This window comes from Amphibalanus amphitrite, unplaced genomic scaffold (genome assembly GCF_019059575.1).
Source record: "Amphibalanus amphitrite isolate SeventyFive unplaced genomic scaffold, NRLGWU_Aamphi_draft 000654F_arrow, whole genome shotgun sequence".
In the NCBI taxonomy this organism is placed as follows: Eukaryota; Metazoa; Arthropoda; class Thecostraca; order Balanomorpha; family Balanidae; genus Amphibalanus; species Amphibalanus amphitrite.
In genome coordinates this window covers 138,410-151,450 of record NW_024882148.1, presented here as the reverse complement: position 1 = coordinate 151,450, position 13,041 = coordinate 138,410, and positions in this window count along the sequence as shown.

The following is a 13,041-nucleotide window of genomic DNA, read 5'->3' as shown; positions in this document are numbered from 1 at the left end:
CCCACATTGACCTGAGGGCCCCATGCTGGCCTGAAAGGACACACATTAGCCTCTATGGGCCCCGCACTGGATTCTGAAGACCCGATGCCGGCCTCTAAGGGTTCGCATCGGACTCTGAGGGCCCATCTTGGCCTTTGAGGGCCCTCTGCTGGCCTCTGGGGTCCAACGCCGGCCAATGCCAGTCTTTTAGGGTCCCATTCTGACCTTTGAGGGCCCCATGCTGGCCTGTAAAGGCCCACATTAGCCTCTGATGGCCCCCGCACTGGAATCTGAAGACCCGATGCCGGCCTCTAAGGGTCAGCATCGGCTTCTGAGGGCCCATATTGGCCTTTGAGGGCCTTCTGTTAGCCTCTGGAGACCAGCGCCGGCCCATGCCGATCTTTTAGGGCCCCACACTGACTTCTGAGGGCCCGTGCTGTCATGTAAGGACCCACCTTAGCCTCTGAGGGCCCCGCACGGGCTTCTGAAGACCTGATGTCGGCCTCTAAGGGCCCGCATCGGCCTCTGAGGGCCCATCTTTGCCTTTGAGGGTCCTCTACTGGCCTCTGGGGTCCAACGCCGGCCCATGTCGATCTTTTATGGCCCCACGCTAACCTCTGAGGGCTCCATGCTGGCCTGTAAAGACCCACATTAGATTAGCCTTTGAGTGCCTGCCCAATTCGATCTCTGATGGTCTCAAACTGCCCTTTGGAGGCCCTGTACTGGTCTCTGAGGGCCCTAAACTGGCCCCTAAGGACCCAAACCAGCCTCTAAAGGTCCCACACCGGCCTCTGATGGTCCCATTTCTGTCTCTGGGACCCAAACTGACCCTTATGTGCCTCTGAGGGCCCCGTACTGGCTTCTGAAGGATCGATGCCGGTTTCTGAGGACCCATAACGGTCTTTAAGTGCCTCATACCGTCACCTGAGGCCCCACACTAGCCTCTGAGGGGGCCCAAAACTGGCCTATGAGGTCTCTACACCGGCCACTGATGGCCCTATTATGTTCTCTGGGGGCTCAAGCCTTACCTTTGGACGTCACGCACTTGCTTTTGAAGGCCCACATCAGCCTCTGGGGCCCTACCTGGGGCCTTTGAGGCCCTTCGCTGACCCTTGGATCCAACGCCGGCCTCTGGGGGTCTGACACCGTACTATAAGGGCCCCATTGCAGCCTCTAGGCGATAGGTATCGCTGAAGCGCTATCGATGGGCCGAAGTAAGTGTAGGAACCATGGGTGCAGTGGGCGCAGTTGCACCAACAATAATTCTGCATAGGGTGCAGACAATGTATTCTGCATCCACAATAATCTGGAACAAACCCCCTTTTCTCAGCAACACTACTTTCCATGCAGCACGACAAATTTAGGATATTTTGCCCACTATCCATCTTTCGAAGCATTTGCTACTGTAATGGTCTTCAAAACTTACATTTGTGCTCAAGTACATAAAAAACAAAAATGAAACGGAACACGTGTGATTGAACAGTGAACAGATACCGATGACCCACTGTCAAAAGTTTTAGCACGATGATCTCAGAAAATGGCAAAGTTAGCCGTCTTTACTTTTGCGGTAGTCCATTCACATTTGCGTGAGTTATTGGCATTATCAATGCTTTAAAATGCACTTATCGGTACCTTTTCGACATGGAACATCCTCAAAGCTCGCAATGAGCCTCCGCTCGGGTGCCGCTCCCTACCCCCCCCCCCCCCCGCCCCCCCCCCCCGCTTCACCGGCCATGGCCTGGATTTCTGCACCCGTGCACCACGCCCGTGGGCCCCTTCTAGCACCGGGCCCCCCGGGTCAGCGCAGGGGCCCCTTTGCCAAGTTGGCCCCCCCCAAACTCCAAGTCTGCGATCGCCCCTGGTTAGAACATAGGTGGACCTAACGTGGACCTTCCAAGTCCACTTCAAATAAAAGATACCTATGATGCTTTGTGAGGACGTACCGTTTCTTACTCCGGAGCGTTGCATAATAGCCTGGGGGAGGAGGGGAGGAGTACGTTCATGCCCCCATGCTACTAATGGGGCGGTTAGGAGTACGTCATAGATAAAGCTAAAGGCCGATCGGATAATATCAGGGCGTAACCAGAATTTCCTCAAGGGGTGGGGGCAAACTTACAGGGGCTCAAGGTAACCCCTTTAAAATCCAAAAAGTCAGCGTATTTCATCCACTATTTTTGGAAGGGGCCTAAAAAATTGAAAAATGTGTATTTAAAAAAAAAATGTTAGAATTGAGGGGGCAATCAGTCCATGGGCCCCTGCTAGATAGGCCCACAAATAAATAGCTTCACAGAGTCGCTCAGCCGGTTCTGAAGGCGGACTGAGGAGTGAGGGCCCCGTAGGTCGGATGAGTGTCCTTCAGACCGTCAAAGGCCCCCGCAGCCCATGAGAGCCTCGTAAGCCGTCTGAGGGTCATGTAAACCGTCTAAGTGCCACTCAGACTGACAAAAGCCCCCCTTGCAATTGCAGAAGGCACTGTCGGACCGACGGAGGGCCCTCTCAGACAAAGTAAGGGCCCGTTCGGGTCATTTGAGGGTCTCCTCAAACCACTAGGGGCCCCTCGGATCGACCGTGGATCCGATCTGAGATGACCCCAAACCGACACGTGGTCACACCAACAGTCGGAAACCAACGGATCAAAAGAGGGCCCCTCAAGTGAACAGAGGGCTCTCTCAGGTCGATCGAGGGCCCCATAGACCGGCAGGGGCCATCAAAGCAGCGGACGGTCTCTCCCAGGTCAGGAGAGGGCCCCTGAGACTAACAGAGGCCCCTCATATCGATAGAGGACCTCCTCAGGTGGGGAAAGCCCCTCCAGTTGATACAGGCCCCTCGGATGAAGAAAAGGCCCATCAGGCCATCGAGTGTCCCTCAGACCGACAGAGGGCCCTCTCGGTCCAAAAAGGCTCCTAACGCAACTAACGGTTTATTTAACAGAGGGTCCGTCAGATGTTCTACAATAAAATATGCATATTATTTACACCTTGATTTTGTGTACATACCGTTAGACCCATCCCATCAACCTGGGGGCCATCAGAGGCACATAATGGTCAGTCTTGGGTCCCAGACACAGAAAGAAATGGGACCATCAGAGGCCGGTGTGGGACCTTAAGATGCCGGTTTGGGCCCTCAGAGGCCAATTTAGGGCCCTCAGAGCCCAGTACAGGGCCTTCAAAGGGCAATTTGAGACCATCAGAGGCCGACTTGGGCCCTTAACTAGGAGAATTATGTGGGTACCTAGTCCTACAGGCCAGCATGGGGCCCTCAAAGGTCAGTGTGGGGCCCTAAAAGACTGGCATGGGCCAGCGTTGGACCCAGAGTCCAACAGAGGGCCCTCAAAGGCCAAGATAGGTCCTCAGGCCAATGCGGGCCCTTAGAAGCCGGCACCGGGTCTTCAGAAGTCGGGGCCCTCAGAGGCACCTAAGTGGAACCCAAGAAACAGAAATGAGGCCAACATAGGCCAGTTTGAGGCCCTCAGACGCCGGTTGGGGCCCCCTGAGGCTGGTTTAGGGGCCCTCAAAGGCCACTGGAGGGCCCTCAGATCGATGTGGTGAATGTGGGCGCCTTACCGCTACTGAAGGGCCCTCAGAGGTCAGTATAGGACCCCAAAGACCGGGATGGGAGCTGTTAATAGCTGGCGTGGGTTCCTTGAGCCTCGTGACAATCGAAGAAGGGTCACGGCCCCGGGGGCCCATCAGTTTCTTTGGGGGGGGGGGGTGCAGATGATATGATGGCCCGCCCTGATTTGCCTTTGGAGGGGCAATGAACCTGACCCCCTCCCCCGCAGCGACCGCCACTGAGTAGGTAACTAATGACGGTTCAATTTTGCACCATCGCATAGTTTGTTTTCATATTTCATTCTACTTACGCTATTTCATTATGCCCTTTACCGTACTTTTGACAATGCAATGGGGCCCTTTTGGGCTCAAGGGTGACCATTGCCCCTGTGCCCCCCCCCCTTGGCTACGCCCCTGAATACTATTTAGCAGCAAATACTTTACGTTCTCTCTCTCTCTCTTTCTTTCTTTCTTTCTTTCTTTCTTTCTTTCTCTCTCTCTCTCTCTCTCTCTCTCTCTCTCTCTCTCTCTCTCTGTCTCTCTCTCTCTCTCTCTCTCTCTCTCTCTCTCTCTCTCTCTCTCTCTCTCTCTCTCTCTCTCTCTCTCTCTCTCTCTCTCTCTCTCCACACTGGTAACCAACTGTTTTTTTTTCAGAATATGAGGAGGACTATAGTGACGTTCGACCGCCTGCTGTACTTTGGTCCACACTGTGCGGAACTCCGCCGCAAAGTCAGGCCCAGGGTAGTCCAGCTCAGGAAGTTGACAGGACGCTCGTGGGGTCTGGAGGAGCGGCAACTAAGGACGGTAGCAAAGGTTACGTCAGGAGGGGGGGGGGGGCGCTCTGCAGCCGCCTGGCTGCCGTCGATCCCCCCCCCCCCAGCACACGTGGAGCTCATAGCAAGAGAGTTGCGCGCCGCGGCCCGTGCTGTGGGATGGCACCGAGGGATCGAGAGAGGTGGAACTGGCTGCGCTCTCAGCGGCGGGGGCCCGAGACGTCCAGTGGAGGCCCGCCTTCATCACTCCCTGCCGCCGTGGACCGACAGCACTCGGATTCTACCTGGACCTCGGTCCGCGGGCCAGCCGCGTGGCACCTTAGAGACCCGCCGTGCCGTGGCGGAGGAGCGCATTCGAGAGCTCCCACCCGAGGCCGTATGGGTCTGGTCGGACGGCTCGGCGGAGGGTGGCGTGGAGAACTTCAGCATGGCGGCGCGCTGCTGGCGGCTCTGGAGGCGGCCGCCGAGCTGCCGGGCTGCAGAGGAGTGCCTGTAGTCGCCTGTCTTGACTCGAAGGCGGCTCTGCTGCTCCTGGCGCTGCGGCCCAGGCTTCGATACTGGGCGCTAGGCTGTGAACCCAGCTCCAGCGCGTGACGGCCGACGGCAGCACGGTTACGCTGCAATGGGTCCCGGCCCACTCTGGACTCGCCGGTAATGAAAGAGCGGACGCCCTGGCCAAGGAGGCCGCCGCTGTGCTCCAGCAGTCAACCCCGGTTGATGTCCGCACCCTCACGCGGGTTGTCCCGCGGTCCACCAGGAGGAAGTGGCGGGCGGATTGGCCAGCCGACTGGTACCGCACCGTCATGGGGGGCCGCGCCCCCGCCCCGGTCCGGACCGCCACCAGGGAGGAGGCCGTCGACTTACATTACCTCCACCGGATTGGACGAAGATCATCGCCTGAGTGCGCCCAATGCAAAGACAAAGAGTGTCCAGCGGGCCGCTGACTGGTCTGCTCTGAAGCAGCGGACACCCCGGCGCACGTGCTGCTGGTGTGCCCGTGCCTGTACGGCCCCCGGCTCCGTGCGCTGGGCAACATAATCGGCGCGGCCCACGACGTCCGCCGCGACGATGTGGTGGCGGCCTTGGCCGCTGGCTACATGGACCACAAGAGCTGATTACCGACTACGCTACCGCTCCGTCGGTAGCCGGGGGGAAACACAACAACAACAACAGCTGGTTGATGAGTTGAGAGCATTGACAGACCCAGTGTCTCCACTTTGGTTGATGCGGGACCTTTAGAGTTCTGGTAAACTCAAACAAGTCGTAGATCCGCGGCATGTGGGTCTTTTGTTTTGTTCCTGTGTTTCATGCTATTGAAATAAATGGCTGACGTTCACTTCAGGGTTTATATTTGCACACACAAAAAGTCGTTTGTTATTTTAACCCTGGCACTTGACGGGGGGGGGGACTGAACCTTCCGCAGTTTTTCGCGAACAACTCGCGCAAAACGCGGCAGATCACCACGAAACCTTTGACCTGCAGTACCCTACACCATATAAAGTTCACTCAGGGTCAAGGTCACACAAGGTCTGGCTTCATAGGGGCAGGTTACTAGTTTTCTGAGCATATTTGAGGTCAATTTAATAGTTGTTATCAACTTCTTTGCGAGTTTGAGCATCAAGGTGATTATTTAGAGCAAAATGGTTGCCAGAAAACCCGCCATGTGTCAAGGTTATCCGAGGTCATTTGAGATAACTGATCTAGAATGATCTTAGATTGCCGTTTTTCGCTTAAGGTCAAGTTTAGGGCAATTTTTATTGTCCTAACTCAGTTTGACCATGATTTACCCGTTTTTATTGGCTTATAACGTCCGCAAGAGCTCCGTCTCCAGTGACTAAGATTGGCTCGGCTTCGAATGTTTGACCTGACCTCTGAGGTCACCGGTTCACCTAAGACCCTAACATTGGGTACCATTAGTTTTCTGTCCCATTGTGGGCTGCATGCTTGTTTTTTTTTCTGTGAAGCTCTAGGTCCATCAGGGACATAATGGTTGGGGGGGGGTCCAACGCTTCCCCTCTTACACGTCAAGTGCTGTAAAAAGCCGCACACCGGCTAATGTCCACACTACAGTCCATCCTTGACCTGAACACACTCACCACTGCGAAGGACTGTAGCATTACCACCAGTGATCAGTTTTCCGGTAGGCCTAGGACGACACCCTCGCTGAGGCGCACTCAAGACACCGAACGGGGTGAGCCCCAATAGTGGTGCGACTAGAAGGAGAGCTGCGTAGTATAATACACAGCACTCGCAGTTGCGGTATTCAGCATTTATATAGTGGTCAATATACACGCATGATACTTAGGTATCCCTTTAAAGTATAAATTATAAATGCATGTAAGTATTTGTGATACAGTGCAAGGAGCACCAGCTTAAAAACCGTAACACGTGGCACGTGAAGAGCAGGGGGCGTCGAAAATAGGCCTCTTACTATACCAAGGTAACGGCTGGGCCGATCGCCATTAAACTTGACATGCATCTACTGAGAGACCCGAGAGTTAACGGTTTGGCAATAGTCTGGATAGGGATAAATCCGCACGTGCAACGTGCACACAATACACATCCTGGTACCTTCCCTTTTCAAGCATAGGTGGACAAATTGGGAATCTTTTCTGACAATCGGTGGACCTGGAAGCATAGGTGGACCTGTCAGGTCCACCTAAAATAAAATGTACCTCGTTGCTGAGATAAGAAAATAAAAGTTTTCGGATGTGTATTGTGTGCACGTTGCATGTGCGGAGTTATCCCTATCCGGACTATTGCCAAACCGTTAGCTCTTGGGTCACTTCCAGGTGATGCATGTCACGTTTTTTTGACGATCGGCCCATCCGCTGCCTTGATATAGTTAGAGATTTATTTTATGAATATTATCGATACGGGCGTATCCCAGAACGCCTGTGTTGATAATATTCATGGTAAGAGAGATGAAGCTATCCAGCAAAGGAAACTACCATGGCAATCGGTGGCACGGCTGCTGAAATATAAAATCCCGGCCTGCCGCTCATACAACAATTCCCCCCCCCCCCCCATAAGATAACGAGGAACGAACGGTTGCGACAGCACGTATTCATATTAACAAGTCCACTTATATTATGTATAGCTCAACAAAAGGTGTCCATCCAAGAGACAATCGTTTCCTTGAAATTACGTCCACTGAAAATTGTCTGAAGACCACAGATATGTGTCCCCCCAAATGTCTGGTTCAGTCCTTGAAATGTCCACCTATAGCGATTTGGATACCATTTTTTAAACGCTTATATTTTCTGAAGCATTGCACCGATAGAAGAGGTCAAAACAATATTGGTAGATGTGGCTCAAGTCTATCACCAGGCAAGATTTCAAGGCCGTAGCTCAAGCCATTAAGAAGTCCACCAAAACACAACTAGATGAAATGTCCACCGATGCTTGTTTTGGGAACTGGAACATATAAACGGCCGACCGACTAGACTGCCGAGTGGCACAGAACGATTATTGTGTACATGTTACGGCCCGTTTTAAAACCCGGCCTGTATTAATGCTGCCCGGCCCCTATTAATACTGACCGGAGGTCCGGCCCGTATTAATGCGGGCCGGTCAGCATTAATGCGGGCTGCCTTGCCGGTCGGTATTAATGCGGCCGATTTAGGTGGGCAGTATCAATGCTGCCCACCTTTTAGTGAAAAAAAAATCAGTTTGCTTCAAAATCAATTACATTAGCTATGAATGCATGCCCATATTGATGGTGGCTTACTGATAAAAGTTGAACGCCCTATGTGAACATTCGCCAGTCACGCCTCGAATCCACAACCATTCCATACAATTCCGGAACTAGTACCCCGAGACTAGCGAATCAAGATCGAAAGGCTGCGAATAGGACGAGCAGTTGTAACTAATGCTCGCGAATGATATAGAACAAAGCGTGCTCGATAAAATCGATGTTATTATACATGATCAAAACAGTTCAAAATATCATGTAGAGAAAACAAACGAAGACATTTCATGATTCCGTAAAGACAACTAGCGGACCAGCGGTATTCAACTAGATGTTGAATAGGAGAATATGAGCAGATCTAACACCTCACCCAAGGTCACCTCAGGGGGTGACCTTGGGTCACTGCAGGCCTACGGAGCATTTGCCAAGACATAAAATAGGACTAATTACAGGACTGTAGTTAGTCCGTAACAGAAATAGGACTGTAGTTGGCTAGTTTTGATATGGCCCACGTCTTGATATGGCCGCGAGGAAAAAAGTGGCCTGTATTAATACTGCCCGGCCCGTATTAATGCCTACCGCCAGGCAGTCCGCATTAATGCTGACCGGGGGCCGTATTAATACGGGCCAGGCCTCCGGCCGGGCAGTATTAATACGGACCGGGTTTTCAAACGGGCCGTAACATACATACTGCGTAGACTGCAGATGGCCATGACAGCGACAGGAAGGGGAGAGGGGGAGGTAGGGAGAGAGGATGAAGAGGAAGAGTAATGGGAGATTATGAGGAAAAGAAGAGGGACAAGAGACATGAAAAAGGTAAGGAAATAGAAAGAGCGACTGGCGACAATGTGATAGATAGGGGAATGTCTTTATTTACCTCAGAGGAAACGAGGGTAGGAAGTTATTGAGAGGAAGCAGAGAGAAGGGGTAGAGAGAGAAAGAGCGAGAGAGAGAGAGAGAGAGAGAGAGAGAGAGAGAGAGAGAGAGAGAGAGAGAGAGAGAGAGAGAGAGAGAGAGAGAGAGAGAGAGAGAGAGAGGAAAAAGTGGCACCACAGCCCACCGATCTGAAATAAAAACACACATGTTGACTTACCATAAATTAGGTACCTATCTGTGACAAACACCAGAGATATAGGAGCAGCAGTTGTGGGCCACCGACAAGGGGAGAGTGTCCCAATCAGAGGTGGGCGCCAGTTCCACTTACCCAATAGGGCCGCCAACGTTCAATCCCCAGCAACGTTCAACGGAATCACTAGCACAGCAATGACAGTAGCGGCTCCGTACAAAAACAACCATTCACACAGAAGGCGAGAAGTCATCACGTGATCAAAGACAGATCCGATTTTTGTCCCCCTCCCAGTCCCGGTGTTGGCGTGCGTGTACAGCGCTCCTTTCTTCGCCTCCTCCCCGTCCAACTTATCGATGAAGTTGCCGTAGCTTCCAGCCATTAGTGCTCACGCGATGGGTTGCCGCGCGGCTCTGATTGCTCTGCTCGCCGTTTTTGCAGATAACCGCGATGTCCGTGGGGCGGTGAATTCGACGACAATGGCATCTGCAGCAGCGCTAGTTAGCGCCGCCAATGGTATTTCCTGCGTCTTGTTCGTTACGGTGGTATAGCACGGTCTATTGACTGGAGCGACCGCAGATCGGTCATCTGTGATTCCACCTAAATACGTGAGTGGGAATAGAGTAGGGGTGGGGGCCGTATGGCTGTGAGGGTGTTCGGTAGGCGTGATGGGCTGTCAGAAGTGTGGGAAAAAGGGTCGGAGGGTCGCTATGCTGGTGATAGGATGTGAAGGGTGTGAATTCAGCGTGCACGCGCTGACGGTACGTCCTGCGTGCATGTGCGTGCGTGCGAACGCGAGTCCTGCGTGCGTGCACAAATTTAAGCTGTGAAATAGCGAAGTGTGTATGTGGGTGGGGGTGGGGGGTCGTGCTCGGCCCGTGTGTCCCGAGGAATCGCATCCCGGGTGTATGCCGGACCCGGTGTACGGTGTCGGGGTGTGAGGGTGAGACGGAACGAGTGGCCCTCCCGCGCTGATAGCGTCGCTTCGGGTGGTTTATGACTGTTGAAAGGCGATAAACGCACTCGAAACGTGCAATTAGGATTACTGAAAATAAGCGCCGACCGTTTTTCCTCACGGTTTGTTCACGTACAAATCATACCAGGAGTAATTGACGTCGGCTCCTATTGTGTGCTTTCATGACTCAAGGTAGAATTTAATGAGGAGGTCAAGAATTTCGACTAAAAACAGAGGCCCGGAGGTCGTTGCCACCATATCTCTAGGCACCATGCGGTAACGCTCGAGAAACCTTCAATGCTGGCTAACCCATTGGTGGCAGCATGATAGGCGGACGAAAATGCCTTCCAAATTGCCGCAATTTAGTTTTATGATCCCTATCTAAGGTGTAAGTTTAATGCCTGTTGATGAAAGAGCTCTTTAATCATATTGCTTTTCCATACCTACATCTTCTTGCTTCAAGACTTCAAGACTTTGAAAGAGGCTCTTGAAATGCAGTTACATCATGCATAGAGATCATGATCTCTATGTATATCACATCATGCATTTTGTGGTCTGTGCAGTAGAGCCAGCTACGTTATAGCTTCACTGCAGCTGACTTTCTGTCATCTACATATACTGACGGGGCCGGTCAAGTCGCGGGCTACAAACAGCCGAAGGTACCGTGGATCATCGTTCGTAGGTCGACGGTCCCAGCATTTCGAACCTTCCAGCGGCACGGGAGAGGAAGGTGCCCGGTCGAATGAGCGGCGTTTTTGCCGCCAGAGTGGCACCTCATTGTTTCCGATTCGATTCGGGACATATAGCCCACCGTTACGTTTAGCGCTTACTGAAGGGGAAGGGGGGAGTGTTATAAAGGCGAGTGGTCAAAAGATGTCAACGGCCGAAATCGCCTCTGGCGGCAGGCCGACTACCACAAAGAAGAAGAAGAAGAGATGTCAATCAACCGTGGCTCAGCGTTATTTGTCGTTTGGTACGATTTTATGTTTGAAAACAATCGTTTAGCTAATAAACAGGTATAATCAGCTAAGCATGTCCGGTCTAAGTAAGTTAGATAACTGGCAAAACTACACAAACAAAAGAATAAAAACAAAAATGGTATGCGGGCACCGCACACCAATCATCTGCTGCAGGATAGCTGTGTCATTTTGTAATATGAATGCCCCTGTTTGAGTACCTAATGTTATCAGTTAAGTGTCTTCAAAATACCTGTGTTTATGCAGCGTCAGGCGTCAAGAAAATATGATCTATATCCTGTGAGATGAAACAGGATTCATGATGAGCATACAAAAGGGCAATGTCAAATGTAAGTACCTAATGTTTTACATCTTAATTTCATCGGTGCTGATTAGACGCCATTCAAAGTGAGACTTACGGTCACCATTGAGCGTAATGAATTAGCGTCCTTTATCCTTGTAATTGCTAACAATTGAAGCATAACTGCTTATCGCTTGCAACCTATTACAACTCCCATCATGAGCCAGATGTCGAGGAATGCCGTAGATTAATCTATCTAAAGCAAAAAGGTTCAATGTAAGGTCCCATCGCGATCTTTGCTGGTCATCGAACTTGTTTCGTTTTTACTTCCGTGTCGCCGCCACTTTGTGACTCACTTACTACAATCAGTCACTGCAACTGAATGCTTATTAGTAGCCCTACCTTGGTAAATGGCGAAAAATTGTTCATCCGACCACCACATAGGTGAAAAATCTCTGTGATTAAAAAGTAAATATCTTCTAATGGCGGCATCAACCATTTCTTTCGTTTCTCTCGATAACTGTCTTCAAAACCTAAGTGGTGATAAAAATCAATAACAGCCCTTGATTAATAGCCATGGGTAAGTCATATGCCCGACGGTCGGATCATTATCCCAGGCGCTGGAATGGCCAGATTACAGATTTTATTGTTAGCATTCCAGCTGTATGGGCAACTTTATTTTCAGCCTCTCCGTTTCTCAGCCCAGATTTGTCCAGCTGGTCGATCCTACTCAGTGTCGAATAGGTGCAGACTGTCGGTGCCACCGATGGAGTCAGAGGCGGATCCAGCTCAGAGTTTTTTTTTTGGGGGGGGGGGGCAAACCATAACAATTTATCGATTCTTTCCATGCATCGTCCATAGGCGTAATGTTAAAATCATGCCGTTTGGGGGGGGGCAAATGCCCATTTTGCCCCCCCCCCTGGATCCGCCACTGGATGGAGTTTCAATATGAGCTGTGCAGTACATTCCTGCCCGTCCGTATGCTGCAATGCCAATGCCGCGTTCCGCGATACACATCCCGTGCGGCGTCACCGTATATGCAGATCATGGCAAGGCCCTGCCATGCCACAGTCAGAGCCCTGGCTGTCTGGTGTCCAATGCCGCCCTATAACCTACCCGTGCTGTATAGACGGTGCAGTCTCGATGCAGTCACGGCGCAGTGTCACCCCGTCGACCCGGTCGGTCGCAGTATCTGCGTGACTGTCGTCAGTCGGCACGCCGCCGGCCCCGCCCGCGGCAGTCCGACGCGCCACCGGCGGCCGGTGCGCCGTTTTTACAGAACAGTAATGAGTCGAACCGGGGTGCCGCCGGCCGGGCCCGGGTCACCCAGGGGGTCAGAGGGGGCGCCCAGGGGCCAGGGGGTCAGCCGCCGTCAGATGAGGTCGGCGCCCGCTGCAGCGTCAGCTGATGGCGGCGCCCAGTGGAGAGGGTGATGACGCACCACCCTTCCGGGGTTTGTTGACCGCGCGCCCCAGCCATTCGCCGGCGTAAGGCTCGTTCAATCGGCCCGGCTCACTCGCGGCCTAATCCGTGGCCGCAGACGATAAAAACCTGGTTAGTATACAGCAGTGTATGGCTGAATCGAGAGCGGCACTGTGGCTCTGAGACTCAGTACACTCTGTACGCTAGAGGTGGATAATTATGAGCCTTCCTCAGCCTGGTGCCGCCATGAATACAAATTGGCGTCCCGCCGTGCCGGGATGCTAGATCAGAACCTCTGCCAGGACATGGGGGGAAGACGACCTTGCTGTCTGCAAGCGAACTGGGCG